The sequence below is a fragment of the Uloborus diversus genome, chromosome 5, assembly GCF_026930045.1.
Source record: "Uloborus diversus isolate 005 chromosome 5, Udiv.v.3.1, whole genome shotgun sequence".
NCBI classification, from domain to species: Eukaryota; Metazoa; Arthropoda; class Arachnida; order Araneae; family Uloboridae; genus Uloborus; species Uloborus diversus.
This window is the reverse complement of record NC_072735.1, coordinates 112,444,269-112,460,960: the sequence shown is the minus strand read 5'-3', so window position 1 is coordinate 112,460,960 and position 16,692 is coordinate 112,444,269. Positions and strand designations below refer to the sequence as shown.

At 33.6% G+C, this 16,692-nt stretch overlaps 1 protein-coding gene across 1 annotated transcript in view; it reads right to left on the bottom strand.

Moving 5' to 3' along the window:
• Positions 1-16,692, bottom strand: part of LOC129222128 (venom protein 302-like) — a 115,225-nt gene that overhangs the window by 3,310 nt on the left and 95,223 nt on the right. The gene's annotated exons all lie outside the window — the stretch shown is intronic.

The window sequence follows — 16,692 nt, the reverse complement described above, 5'->3', positions numbered from 1 at the left end:
GTGCAGCTGTGGTTCATGAAAGTTTCGAAAACGTTTCCGAGTATTTCGGAATTCTCCAAACAATTTTCAAAAACGTTTCCGAGAATTTCGGAATCCTTTTTCCGTGATTTTTTCTAAAACATAATTCTTTATTATAGTATTGCATACCATATCAGTTTCAATTCTTTCATATCTAAGAGCAATTTATATACAAGCAATTTTAGAATTATTCGTGGATTTTTTTTTTTTTTTTTTGGAATTTCTAATGACAAATAGCATGGTTAACAGCATAACATATGCACAGTTATAAATTTTTGAAAAATTATGAAATAATCTAGTAGTTTCATTCCTAATCACAAAATCGTCGGGGAATTGGAGTGGGGGGGTACCTTCTGAAAAGTGGGGATTGTTTGTTAAACAATCTTAAACTTCAGGTTTTCTCTCAATATTTTCAAGACAAAACTATCAACATATTGTATTTTTAATGCAGAACTTAAAAACATATCTTGTATCAAACTTGATAGCTTTTATCTTCGGATAAAATTTGACAGGACTTACCTACCCTTCGCGTTCCGGAATTCGTTCACCTCAAGTCAATTTCTCTGACGAACAAAGTGTACCGAAAAGTACCAACAGAGAAATTGATGAATTTAAATATGACACCAAGTCCCCCTGCTGGAACCATTCGGGTTGATTCTTCTGTTCTTGCCCTTTTCCAGCTCATCACAAATATAAATACTTATTCAAAATAGGTTACTGATTTTATTTTTACAGTGTGCGCAAAATGCATTATATATTTTATTTATTAAAACAATTGAACTCTATTACATGATTATTCCATTTCATATATACGAGAATAACCCCTCCCCCACCATAAAAGTGATGGTGCACCCATAAAATGCTATGAAGCGCCCACCCCCCCTTGAAAAAGCAACATCATATACATTATAAATCAAAGTATCACATACATTATAAATCAAAGTATCATATAAATTATAAGTCAAATACTTTAATATGGTGTAAAAATACAAAATTATTTTATTAAGTCTTTTTTTTTTCTTTTTTTTTTTTTCTTTTGGTAAAATTGAGGCTCGTAAAACGAAAAAAATGAAGACACTTTTAAATACATATATGTATCTATTTGTTAAATAAATTAATACACATTTAACTAATTTATAACCGTTTCGCTAATGCAAATATTTAAAGAGATATCGTCATTTAGATAATACTGAAGCACTATGTTTCCTAATTACAAGAGATAGTTTTTTTTTTTTTACTTCATACAATCTAGCTACACTGTTTACAAGAGAATGAAAACATGCAACCTTAAAGACGAACTATCAAACCTGACAATTTGCATATTATAACATTTAATTCATAATGCTTGATACATAGCCAAATATTAACTGAGATTGACACATAAAAACAAAGTACACAATAACACATATTTAAATTTTTTTATAATCTTCAATTCATAAATTTTACAGAATAAAACTAGACACACTTGCACTTTAAATATGTGTTCTATGTAATGTAAAATATTTTCAAATTGCAATAGTTCACAACGAAAAAATAATACTGAAGAAAATAGTTTTTTTTTAACGAGATTTATATGAACTAAATCTCTTTAAAGTAATAGAGTTGCAAAGCGACTTACCTATTCGTCGGTGGTGGTCTTTTGCAGGCTTTGGTCACCAAAAAGGTGATTTTTATGACAGAATAAAATTCTGCCAACAAAAATTACCCATTTGGTAGAAAGAAGAAAAGTATCCAAGAAAAAAGTAAATTACCTACACAAGTTATGCGACGCAATGAATTTACATGGCGTCCTCTCGGTAGTTATTTGGTTTTCAATTTCAGTTTGTATTCCTTCCGCGAGCATGCGTCGAGAATTTGCACTTCGTACTTAAAAATAAGTGACATAGCTTCAAATTCAATCTTATGACGATACATATGCAAGAAAATATAAGACTTTAGAATTATCTTCAGTGAATTCATGCGAGGAACAAAACTTCTACTAATCCCCTTGATGAGTGTTACTTCGCATACATGAGTAAGCACTTGTTTTCATTGCGTGCTTTCGAAAGTTTCAGTTTGGATTTGCTGCTGGACTATAAAATTGTGAGCTGCGCATGCGTCGACTCTTACTTTCTTGCTATACGGGAAACGTTTTTTGATTATAGCAGAAAACTGCGGAGGGCGTACGAATCTGTGTATTACGGAAAACTTTTTTATATATTCAGAGAGTTTTCCGAGATTTTTTACAGTGTATGATTTAAATTGGCCTCGATTTTTAATATTAAAAGATTTTTCTTTTTTTTTTTATTTCCGTGAACAAGGCATTTTTTTTTTTTTTTCATTTATAAGTAAAATGATTGGAACTTAGCTGGACCATTGTTTATGGTTACTTCTAGTAGGTAACACTTTCATGTAAGAATGAATTAAAAAAAGGAATTTCGAAATTGAAATATATTTGCGTTCAAAAGTTACGTTTGCTGAAGAATGACTAATCTCCTTTTTTTTTCACACAAACATTTCTTTCGCTGGGCCATGATTTGTTGCGCTTTCGTGCTCAATTCTGTACCCAGAGAAGTTGATAAAGCTATTTTGCTCTTACCCTAATTCTTTCTTATCACCTCCTGAACATATTTCCAGTGTTATTGAAAAAACATGAAAGTTTTCATTGTGTTAAGAACGCTATAAATGAATAAATTTCTAATTATTGCTCTATGTTGATTTAAATTAACCCATTTAATTTGCCTTTCTAGCATAATTTGTGCATGTTACAACGTATTAGAATGTGTTTTTTATGTGCCACAATGTGCCCTAAGCATAAAACTACGAGCCCCGCTACGAGGCAAATTTCGACGGTACGCAAAACTTATTTTATGTAATGAAAAATATCAACAATGTATGTTAAAAGTTGGTCTATAAATGTATTACTCAATATCCTTATATATTATTTTCTGTAGCCTGTTTTTGGTTTCTACGCGAGATTTTCTTCAATTCTTGATCGATTTCTTTGATTTACACCTTATTTTAAAGCTTATCGTGCAGGCTACTGACGAAAAGTAGACCCACGGTCTAAAAATTGTTTTTTTCGGGCAAAAAAACCTGTTTTAAAAAACCAGAATGAGGTTTTCGGTTAAATTTATAACTTTAACTTGCACTGTTACCGGCAGAGCTGAATAGCTTGATCGGCAGAGCGTTCGACTGGTTAACCAGGAGAATGCGTGTTCGGGCCCACGTCCGGACTATCTGCGTCAAAAAATTAGAAAAATATCGCGCATTACATGAACAATGAATAACAAATATGAGGGAATACATGAGGTAGAAACTCCCCTAGCTGTTATGAAACTTGATGCAACACGGAGCTAAATTAATACTCGATTGTAAGGTTTTTTTTTTAAATCTTAGGCTCTGGGAAGAAAATTAAAGCATATTGTAAGCGAAAATATAAGTATCAGGTTTAAGATTTCAGACTACATTGGAATTGTTTTTTGTTCGGTAAAATATAATAAATCGTATGTTGAAATATAGATTCTTCTAATGAGTTTTTGACTCTTTGTACAAAAAAAAAAAAAAAAAAAAAAAAAATACTACCTCAATTTAAAGGGTAATATATATATTTTTCTTCTTTTTGCAAAAAAACAAATAGCGTATCACATTTTTACTACATTTGAAAAGCTACGCTTAAAAAAGAACTTAGTTCAAATTATTTCGTATTTTAACCGTGCTGTTAAATGATGAACACGTGCTGCCATCTAAGTCATAACGGTTCAAACAGCCTGCGATAACAAATTGTAAAAATTTTCAAAAATAAAAACACTTCTCGGCACGAAAAAATTTAAAATTACCTGTTGGTTTTTTTTTTTCGGTAGAGCGTTCGGCTATAAACTGTCTGAACTTCGGGCCAGTTCGGGCTGTCCGACATAATAGCAAATTTACAGTAATATTACGCATTGCATGTACTCATAAACATGCAACAGATAACACACGTAATAAAATAAATGCACTGGGAATGCTATTTGGTGTTTCGACTCCTTTATGTAGGCTACAGTTATCATTCAGATAAGTTGACTGCTAATCGAAAGGTTTTCTTCCCCTTTTTTTAAGCTTTGACTCCGTCCAAACCACTGAGCATAATGTAAGCATAAAAAAAAAAAAGTATTAGTTATACCTCAAGGGAATCCTTTTTGTGCAGAAAAACATTTTCATTGTATGCTGAAATGTAGATTTTTCTAATAGCAGTGTTCGAACTTTTGTACAAATGAAAAAAATACTACGCCAAATTAAAACTACGAGTTTCAACCAGTAAATCTTTAATTATTTATTCGAATACGATGTAAAACATTAAAATTATTATCAACTTCATTAGTAAGAAATCATTTTCTACTCCTCTGCTTTCGGCTGAAAAAAAAAATTGTCTACGTTCGAAAAATTACACTTAAAAAACGGGCTCAGTTCAACTGGTTTTGGTTTTGAATTTTAAGTGTTCGATTAAAAGAAAAACAAGTGCGGGCTTTTAAGCCGTACAGCTTAAAAAAGCCTGCTATGGGAAATTGTTGAATATTCAAAAATAAAAACACTTATTTTTTCAACCGAATTTATTACTTCTCTAGAATGTTTGTTTCAATCGCTACGTGAGATCTTCCTCATTCTTTAATCAAATTCCATGTTTTACGAATAATTTTAAATCGTATCGTACTGGCTAATGACAAAACATAGACGCATGATCTTATTATATTTTTTTTCGGCGAAAAACTTTTTTACTGTGTTTTATTACGCATTCCTTCAATGAATAGCATTCGAAAAGGAAGACACAGTTGCTAGGTTTGTTGGAGCGTCGTACTGTTAATCAGATTGGCGCCAGTTCGAATCCGTGCCACTAAATATCTCTTTAATGTTTCTTTTTTTTCCGTCAGATGCTCACATGGGCGGACTATATTTGCCACAACCTGTTTTTTCACATGCAAAATTACTGATTTTTCACTTTTCACTCAGCCACACTTTTAGTGATATTTATATTTGCATTGAAAATACGTACAACCAAAAGGGGAGCGATGATCAAATCATCACATCGTTGTATTTAACGAGGTTTTGTTACTGATGCCTTCAAATTACATGCCTTCTCTTGTGCGCTTACTTTTTTCCGTTTACTTTTTTCGGTTCTTCTTCATAATGTTCTTTCTTTGGAATTTTTAAAGAACGAAATGCCTTATCAAACGATTCGAAGCACAGTGCGGAGTTCCGCACGGGTCGACTAGTATATTCTAATGATATGATGCACTACAATTTCGACAAATTTCGACGGTACGCAAAACTTATTTTATGTAATGAAAAATATCAAGAATGTATGTTAAAAGTTGGTCTATAAATATATTACTCAATATATATTCTAATGATATGATGCACTAAATGTTTCAGTTTAGTTCAAAGCATACGGTAATATCAAAGCTGTTGAAAATGGTCACTACTAGCCCCGCACTCCCTTACGGGTTTTTTCTTCTTTTTTTGTGAATAAGATCAGTAATAATAATATTGAGTGTTTGAGCACATATTATATTTCTTGGATAAACAAAGTAAGAGTATTTTTTTTTACATTTCTTAAATCCCAGATTTCCATGCAAAAATTGTCTCAGAAGTGATAATAATCACGTTTTCAAAAATACTTAAAAATAATATTTGATAGGTACCTAGGATGGTAAGTAGCAAACGAAGAGTATTAATTGATCGAATAGGTAAGATAAGAATGCCTAACTACGTGGGGGGAGGGGGGGAGCATTGAAATTTTTAGGGGTATTTTTTCTTTTTAGCGGGTCTAATTCTGGTAGGGGAGGAGGACTTCGTGGTATTTGAGGGGAGGGGGGAGTCCTTGCTATTAGGGCGGTGGACACTTTTGGTTATAATCTTGTTTCGTCGAAGCAAATGAGCGCCAACCAACATTTACTCGTATCATAGCAAGCGTAAGCGAAGAAATAATGTGTAATAGACAGTTCGATATTCTCTCTAGCACATCTTAATCTTTCAGAAATGTAAGGACTAAGACATAAATAAAATCGAACAAAAACATCTTATTCATCGTTGGAATCTGACCGGTTAAAGTAGAACAACCACACCTGTAAACAAGAAGTCGCGTGAATTATAGCCACATTCTTTGACTTAAAATGCACTTCGAAAAACGACCCTCGGACCTTTCACCTCACCTACGAGTTGTAATAAAAGGAGAATTTCATCTCGATAAATTCTTGAGGTTTCACTAAAAACTATAAAACTCTTACCTTCTCGATAGAGCTCAGTCGTAAAATAATTATGGTTGCAAAACAACGGGAAAACGACGTATAGGAAATGGGGGAACTAAACTTTTGATTAATGGTGTCGATGGCAATTGCATCCCTAGTTCCGTCATTTTTATCGCGAGGATAATTTTTAATAGTTCACGGTGACATCATTCAATCCGTACTTTTAAAAGGTGCCACGGGTTATCTGTCTTCAGTGCAAAACGGCGGGACGAATCTCTTGAAACTTTTCACCACGCAGCTTGTATCATTGATTTGAGACACGGATACTTGGCCAATTTAACCTCTGTTTCCAGAACTTGGTAGGTCGGTGCCTTATCGGACGCCGGCTTTTGGAACTCAGGGAGCACGTAAGCGAAGGAACAAGTAACGTGACCCTACAGCGTTCTAAAAACTGTTTATGGCCGAACTTCCACTTCTCTCCGACGAGGAGTAAATTTTTTTGAAAAGCATAAAATGTCTTATTACTTCAGTTATGTCTTCTTTTATTCAAAACTGATCTGTAATTCTAGGCAAATACCAAACCCTTTTGAAAGAATGATGGCAAGTAATTATTGAAGTTTTCTAGCAGAACCACAAGCAAATGTCTCAATCAAAATATTGAAAATTCATAAATTGTATAAAATTGAGAGTAAAATAATGAAACAAAATATCTAATAAGCGTACAAAAACATATAAGTACCAATCAATCATAAAATCTGTACCCAGTGGCGGCAATAGCGGGGGGAGGAGGGGGCGGTCCACCCCGGGTGTCATCCGTCTGGGGGCGACACCCAAAGTTGAATTGCAAGTTTTTGAAAAATATAAAGCTAAAACACATTTTTAAGATTGCGAACTATAAAATGTACGGGGAAAGGGGAACATCTGGACCCTCTTCGCCCCCCACCCCACATCATGGAGTGAATATTATACTCAGGATTAGGGTCATATTTTCAAAACTGAGACATAGTAGTAACTTCCTCTGAAACCAAAAAACTGAAACCCATTATTTTCCCCTGTGCTTGAGATACGTTTGAAGAAATTAAGATGCCATCAAAATCATACACCCCTTCACTTTTTAGACCTGGCAACGGCTCTACACACAGGCGTCTAGCACAAGTTTTATGAGAAGCGTTCATAGTTTTTATTTGTCTTTTGTACATTGACTCACTTAAAATTTCGTTATAGCATAAATGTAGTCGTTTCTGAAAATTGTATGAATTTCTCGGGTTTTTTTTCTTTTTTTTGCGTTTGTAAGGGGGGGGGGGGGCGAGGTGACACTTCATATTACCACCCCAGGTATCCTCCATGCTAGGTACGCCACTATCTGTACCTTAGAGCTAGACTAACGTAAATATAAAAATAGCGTTTTTCATATTATCATTACATTGCAACCGACGTAGTTATATTAAAAAAAAAAAAAAAAAAAAAACGAATTCGCCAATATTTACCAATGTTAAAAGATCTCAAGTTCCAAGCTTTGTATGAACCAAACTTTTTTACGCTCTCCAGAAGAGTAATGATAGTTTGACTTTACCTTAGTTTGGCTTTGAGGTACAGGCATAGAAAAAAAAAAAAAAAAAAAAACGAAACACTCGTTAGTATTCCAAGACTATTAAACAAAAGATAAGAGAATATTCAAACCCAAAGTTTGGCTGGTTTGTAAGTGGTAGTATTAAATACAATACGTGACGGTATTAAATACAATATAAAGCAATGTATCTTGGCAGTGTTATTGCTCATAGATTTTGGAAAATTGAATTGGAAAATAGAACCTTAAATAATGCAATTTTTAAAGAATAAACAACCTCTTCACCAACTCTCTCTCTATTTCTCTCTCAATAAAATTAGATGCATTGAAGTGATAAAGATGTTTTTTTCTTGAATACTAGCTTTTCTTAGTTCTAGTTCAGGGCTCGTAACTTTAGAGCTTCATTACATCTATCTTAATAATACGAGTTCTGTCTATCATAAGAATTTGATAATGCTTATCAGCTTTGTGAGAACAAGGATTCAACCAAAAATGTTAAAATATAAATTAGAGGACTTGCTGAGTTGCGAAACTTACTAATAGATAACTAAACTACATGAAATCAAATTACTTCTTTGAGGCACGGTGGCTTTGATTGTGAAACCTTGCATTTATTTTTCCCCCCACCCAATTTTTGAATCCACCGTGTCAGTTAAATGGGGAAAAAAATGGTGGCTTCTAACGAAGTCACCGTGCCTCAAAGCATTAAAATTAAATTCAGGGGGAGGGGGGATAGCTCTGAGATGCACAGCGGTCCATCCCAGAAACAGAAAATGACCTGATTTCAAAATCTCTTTTGATTCGAGATATACTGGAAAATTCAATTTTTCAGTGAACAATTACACTTTAAGTTTAATGTTAACTATCATGATTTTTCTGATCAACTGATAGCATTCAAATGATATAAATAAATAAATGAATAATAGTTCACAGAGGTAGACATTGTTTGCCACAAAACAAAATGTAATAAAATAAGTAAAAATGATACATAATGTAGCATTTCCTTTAATCGCCAAATACGCAATTTAATCACTAGGTATCCTTTGGTGAGGAACTCTTTTTATGTCTTTCTAGAACAATCCCTTTAAGCTGGCTAAAGTTTATGTGAAACAGAAAAATTAACGTAATTTGAAACACCCTACTTTGCCATCGTTTCGTACTTATCCCCTTACCCCCCCCCCCAAAAAAAAAAAAAAATAAACTTCTTCCTTGTCTTTTGATTGGTCCATTTTTATATTACCGTAAGGGCTATGAAGCCTGAAATTTCCTGATACTTTTCTGTAATATTTTGAGTGTTTTTCTTGAATACTATTTTAGTTAGCTTTTGCGTTGAAATAGAGACGCCAAGAAGCTACGAAACAGCTGCATGAGAAGGTCACTCATTTATTTGAACTTTATCGACGTTGCAATGTTCTGCATAACGAAGCAAAATATTTATAAACAGAAAAATTTGAAATCTTGAATTAAATTAATGTTTAAAATAATTTTAGAACTAATGATATTGACCAATGAAAATTTAAGTAATAAATATTGCAGTTAATGACTTAAGCAACTAGCTTTCTTAAGATATAACGTTTTTGGGCTTAAGCGATATCGGAATTTAAATCTCGTGTTTTTCATAATTGCTTTGAATTTCCCTGCATGAAACGAAATAGATTATTCTCCCAGAATTTTTTTTATAAATATTCTAAATTATGGATACATATATATATATACCATACATGCAATTAATTTATACTCATGAACTGTTGTCATACGAGGCGTTTAGTATCAAAACTAGCTCAAGCCATAAATTTTCAAACGTGTTTTTTTTTTAAACAGTTTGATACTTTTCATGGATATTATCACGTCACAAAGCGATTTGGAGCGAATTTCTCTCATTGAGGTCGAAAACCGCTGCCAAAAAACCGTTTCACTTCAAAAACAACTCAATCCACTCCTTTACCATATAGTCATTATAAAAACGTACGGGTGGAAGCAACAACATTATTATAATAAATTGCTTATAACTCTCATTTTTGATTGAAGAGGCTAGTAGAGGAATGTGGGGCAAAGTGAAATAGTTAAGATGACTGAGATTTTCCAAAATGAATAAATTGGAAACTTGTTTCGAAAATTATGGTATATAAAAAAAATTATATTTTTAAATGAAACTTGCACTGAAATAGTATTCTTTATATTTGGTGGTAAATTTTCGCTTTAAAAAAAAGTGGAAAATTTTCACTTTTTTTTTTTTTTCATGGGGCAAAGTGAAAAATAAAACATTTTCTGTTCGACTGTAAAAAAATATTTTTTATCAAAGGAATCAGAAAATAAAAGGTTGGATGAATAAATGAAAAGATACTGAAAAAAAAAAAAAACGAATAATTAAATATAGTAATTAAATTTTTTGTATGAGGGCAAATAAATGGATGTGAGTAAAAGAGTGAATGAATAAGCGAATTGCTAAATTATAGTATCTTGATAAAGTAGTAAATAAAGAATACGTAAGAGGCAGAGGCGTAGCTAGACTCGACTTTCGGGGGGGGTTACTTCTTTTATTTTATATATATATATATATATATATATATATATATATATATATATATATATATATATATATATATATATATATATATATATATATATATATATATATATATATGTGTGTGTGTGTGTGTGTGTGTGTGAACTTTTACATACTTTGGAATGGGGTGCCCCCAAGTTCGATACTTGTGTCAAACAAAACAAAATCAAAGAATTTTTTTTTTTTTATTCATTTTTTGTAATGTTTTGGAAAATTTAACTTTTTTTTCCTTTTTCTCCATTTAATTTAAAGTGAAACTTTCTAGCAACAGGTCTAGTCAAAAGTCTATCCAAATCAGGGGGAAAATCAAATATCTGATGAGCGTGTTCCGTTCATTTCAGTGTGACTGTTTAATTTAGAGGCTAACACACATCTACAAAAGCTGGCATCACTGAAAGCTAATAGATGGATCCATTTCCGCCTGTGAACTGGATGTTTGACTTTTAATCTCATCGGTGGTCAGACTATTTTTACTAACTTGGTTCGCACTAAAAGCATGAAATAAAATAAAAAAAGACTTCTTGATTATAACCTGCAAAAAATGAAATGACTTTTCATATCGTTATATTTATATGTTGCTTTTTATATGTATTTACATTTATGCTAGTTCTAAAGCAGTTAATAAAATTTGAATTAAAAAAGAGGGAAGAAATATAGGTGGTAGAAAGTTATTTGCACAAAGCTGCATACCATCTGTTCTCCTATCAAGTTTTTATTTTTAATTTTATTAGCTGCTTTACAATTTACATAAATATCTATTTGAGAGAGCAACAGCAATTTTCGAGTGTTATAAACAGAAGTCTTATTTATTTTCTACTTTTTAATGCGAACCAAGCTAACAGAAATAGTACAGAACAGTCTAGATTCATTTCGTTTTTAAACATTTTATTCCTGTAATGCTATGCAGTTTTTCTTTTAAATTAAAATAAAATTTCCTTCTGAAGGGTTCGATGGAATTAATGCTGCTTCAGCAGACTGTACTTCGTTTTCTTCAGAGGACGTTAACTTTCTCTTTTTAGAACAACCATTTTCGTCATTTTCATTTTTTTTAGAGGCGTGGGGGGGGGGGGGGGGGTTAAAAAGCTTGTTATCGGTTTTGCTCGCTTCATTATACAACAACGTTCACTTAGAATATACTATTCTAAATAGTTCAGACTGCACGTTTTTAAAAGAATACGCAGTAAATACTGGCTGACATTTTCGACAAATCGATGTGATTGCGGTGGATTTTCTGGTTAGCAAAGGCCGTTTTGACTATGACAGCACAACGCCAACAAAAACCTTATGTCTCAAATTCCGGCTATGCTATCATTTTCGGATTCGAAGCCCAATGATCTTCAAAGCAGCAAGCAAAAGCATTTTCTTCAACTCGAAACAAAAAGGGCTGAGGGGGCAAAAAAAGGAGAAATGCGTTCCACGAATAGGTTTTCTAGGAAGATTAACGAAAGGACAGTCGTTTCGAGCACTTTCTTGGAAGAAGAGTAAAGGGGTGAAATTCACAGATTGAGTATTAGTTGCATTATGGATGAGTATTTCAAGTTCATGGTTAAAAGTCATTCAAGTTAAAAGCCATTTTGCTCTGTTATCTGGTTTAGTACTGTTCTGTGATCGCTCTCTTTCTTAAAATTATGATTTCTTAAAGAAAACCAAGCTGATAGGAGGGAAAAGAAAGTTTAAGATTTTTTCAAGTAAAGAAAAAAAGGAAAATCCTAGAATATTGGCCAGGTTAGATTTGCAGCAATTGCTAACCTCAAGAAGATAAATAATTAATCAAAAAACAAGAAAAAGAAAAAATCAGGCACCAAAAAGCAATAAAAGACGTTTTCTTCAAAAAGATATGCACAAAGTTTCTTTTACTGTCAAAATGTTTCCTTAAACTGGCAATCAAGTACTTAATAATGTAATAATAGAATAAAGACCTAACAAAACTAATACAGAGGAATTTTGATCAAGAGCCCATGTTGTCTATAGTATCGATTTCAAATTTTCACCATCATATTCCAAATTTCTATAAAGTTTCTTGAAGCCCCCGTATCTTAAAACCTCTTTATCTCGATTTTTTTCCTTCCTGTGAAATTCGAAACATACAGATTCAACTGTATGTAATATTCCCACTACGCCGCTCATAAAATTAAACATACTTAACAATTTTCAGAATCTATGACAAAAAAAGGCTTTATATTCGTAGATTTAACAAATCAATCTCATTTCTAAAGAGAAGTGTGAAATTTCACTCAATTATGAAAAAAATGTTGCAGCACAGTGAGGAGTGAGGCGTCTTTACGCTTGAGGGTCACTCATTGAGCTGATTTTCAATGGCACTGGGGGGGGGGGGAAGCGAAGTGAATTTTTGACCACTGTTATTCAGAAAAAAAAAATTGATTCTTTTTTCTTTCCTTTTTTTTCTCTTCTCTTTTTTTCTCTTCTCTTTTCTTTCTCTTCTCTTTTCTTTTTCTTCTCTTTTCTTTCTTTCTCTCTCTCTCTCCTTTTTTTGGGACAAACATTTCGGGGGGGGTTTTGTCCCCAAAACCCCCCCCTTAGCTACGCCCCTGGTAAGAGGTTTAATAAATGATTGAATAGTTAAACTATTTCACTTTGCCCCGCATGTACTTGCTTAATTCTACAAAATATTTAAAATTCAAATAAGCTTAATATGAACTAAAAAAATACTGCACCGAATATTAGAAGATCTCAAATAATATTTCAATTGTTAGTTACAAGAATTTTATCATTTAATCATGCCAAAAATAATTTTCGTTTTACTACAAAATATTACAATATGAGTATCAATTTTTAAAAATTGCTTGATGAGCCTATGATTTTCAGAGGTATTTCTTTTTGGACTAGAATAAACTACATGTGTTACAACATAGTTAAAATATTACTAGATAGGCGGCGCTAAAAGTAGAGTAAATATTTCACCATTTCACTTTGTCCCACATATCACTATGTGAAATAAATTTAGATACAGCATGAATTTAACCAGAGTTGATTAAAATAAAATTGAAAATTATAATGAATTAAAGAAGGCCGATTCACTTTTAAATCAGCTCAATCCAAAACACTTTTGGCTATAAATAACTAGATACTACTGCTAAATATCAAACAAGTTTGATACTAAACGTCTCATATGTGGCTAAACATTTTACAATGGAGAGAAGCGATAAAATGATTTTTTTTGAATAAGTATTTATAAATATAGAAACACGAATTAAACAAGAAAACTTGATTTACTACTCGGTAACTGTGCCATTTACTTTCGCAGACACGTTAAAGCTGAAACATTTCCTCCCGCGGATTATTCTATATATATGCTAAACGCATTCATTTGAATATGAATGCTATCATATTCCTAAATTATAGCATAAAAGATGTTTAAATAGCTCTTACCAACCAATATTGCCTACACTTTTGCCCTGTGAATAAAATCATCTCATTCGGATAAAAATATAGAACTACTTACATTTATGAAATTATGTTAATTATAAGTCAAAACAAAATGGGAAAGAAAAGCAACAGAAACAAAAGAAAACTGACTATATAGTCTACGAAATGAAGCGTGCGCAAAGCAGGTACGTGTTTTGGTGTCAGAAAGAACATCTTCACCTATCCCTTAAAATGTTATGAGCTATGGGATATAAATCATCCTAGTCATATCCCTCAACTAGGATTGTTCTTATCCCAAAAGTCGTCTATATGCATTGAGAAGTGCATTCTTGCAATCCCGAAACATATGTCGATTTTATTTTGTTGCTGTTTGTGCGTTTTATTATGATAATTTTTCTTATTTGTTATTTTTCAACAAAGACAGGGGAAACCAGAGTTACTAAAGCCGTCCTTTTTCATCAAACAAAAACGAAGCTACCAACTTATTTGAGAGCATAAAAGATGGAATGCACGCATTGTTATACTAGTTATTATTCTAATAAGTAAATTGACACAACGTGTATAAAGAACAAATCCGGTTCAGGAACTTGACAGATGGGGCATTTATAGCATTCCATGTCAGTGTCAAATGACATATGTAGCACAGACCCGACGTTCTCTTCAATTCCGTATTAAAGAACATGAAATTTACGGCAAGAAAATCTAGAAGTCAGCTGGGTGCATTGCGCTTTACTAACTTTATCAAAACTCTTTCGTTAAAATAATAAGCATAAGCCTATATTTGGCCATGTACCTAGGTATTTACAAGGTAGCTATGTGGCTCTATAGTTGGGGCAACCCTTATCTGGCAGCATTGTGAAGGCTACGCAGATCCTAATCACAGCATTACAACGCTGTCGGGTGAGGTTTGCTCCAACTATAGGTGAAAGTAAAAGGATTTCATTCGAAATAGGTTATACTGAAAAATTAACCATGGATGGGGAGGGGTGACTTGTTTGAATGTCTCATTTGGCGCCGAATGTTTCGAACAAAACGAGGCACTAAAACTCAAGCGGATACCTTTCACTTAGCTTTACGCATTTATAAAGGAGATAAGCTGCAAAAGTTTACTTCTCCACTTGTAACGAGCAACATTTTTCTCCTTAAGGTTATTAAAAAGGCTATAAAAATAGCGATTCGGATATTAACTCACCTGACAGAATTATAAAATTTAGACCTGAATACAATTCAAAAAAGTGAGATGATCCAAGGTCCAAGATGAGGCACACACAGGCCCGTCATTTCGAACCTTTCCAGGGGATGGGGCAAAGGGTGTTTACTCAATGTGAATTATGCCAAAAAACAGCAAAAACTACTCCCACCTGCACGTAAATACATTGATTTCCCAATGCTACGGAGGGGGGGGGGGTAATTGACCCTCCTAAATTATGGGCATGAGTAAACAGGGGTCTCCTGTAAACTTCTTACTCTTCCAAGGAAAGTGTTTGAGTTTAAAGCCTTCGAAATGATCACTATTTACATTTTTCTATTAAGAGACATCGAATTTCAACAACGTTTTAGCTGTGTGTCACTAAGAGATTCGGATGTTAACTCATCTGACAGAATTATAAAATTTAGACCTGAATACAATTCAAAAAAGTGAGATGATCCTGGGTGCATAATGAGGCGCACAGAGGCCCGTCATTTCGTACTTCTCCACCGGATGGATCAAGGGTGTTTACTCAATGTAAATTATACCAAAAAAAAAAAAAAAAAAAAAAAAAACAAAACAAAAAAAACCCCAGCAAAAACTTCTCCCACCTGCTCGTAAATTCATTGATTTCCTAATACCACGGAGGGGGGTAATTGACCCTCCTAAATGACGGGCCTGGTTAAACAGGTCTTCTCTAAACTTCTTACATTTCCAAGGAAACTGAGTTTGAAGCCTTCGAAATGATCTGTAATGACATTTTTCTATCAAGTGATTTCGAGATTCAACAACGTTTTAGCTGTGTGTCACCAAGAGATCCCTTTGTTTCGTGTTGCACAAGCCGTCATAATTTGTCACAGCAAACTCTCTTCACAGACCGTTCTCTCTTAATTCGAGTGAGGCCATGCAACCCGAAGCGTAAATAATGCCTTCCATTTAGGTCTGTAATCGAGCGGGGCTCTCGACCAGGAATTCCGGCAGCCGTCGTATTTCCTTCAGCGCCTGACAGATCTCAACCTTCTGGGCTGGAGTAGGTCAGCGCGGGAGATCTATATTTCAAGATGGAAAGCTCTGCCTTTCAAATTACAATGGACTCGTAAATTTCATACCTGCTGAACAATTGTCCGATGCGAAAAAATTTAATAAATAAGGTGATATGTTTATGGAACAATAAGATCACAGAATGAAAGTTTTTGTGTAGAAAACGCTTTAAGTATAATATCGCTTCGACATGGTCTGTTTTCTTAGCGTTTTATTGCTTAGGAGTTTTCTCATTTCAGTGAAATGTATCATTGAGTAAGAAAACTGGATATGAGATTCAAAAGGTGCGTAGAACAATTTGTGACAACAGCTTACTTTTTAACCGTGCAAAGTAGATCTCAATCCAATAGATAAACATACGCAACTTATGAAGTAAAAAATGAAATTAATTTGAATTCTGAAATTTTGAATTCAAATTATGTTTTTCGCAATTACGACAGGACTCGACTCATTGGAGTTATTGTTTCTAGAAACGGCTCCTATCCCTCCCAAGCCTGCCTCTATTCCTGGGCGGTTACGTGCGTATAGTTGTGTGTGCAGGCGCACGTGCGTGCGCAGATAGGCCTGTGTGTGTGCGTAGACCTGTGTGTATGCACTTAGGCGTGTGTGTAACGGCGTGTGTGTGGGAGTGTGTATGTGCGTAACGATGCATGTGTATCAGCGTGTATGTTTATGAGCGTGTGTGTGTAGGACATGGACGCCACCGACCAGGAGAAGCGGC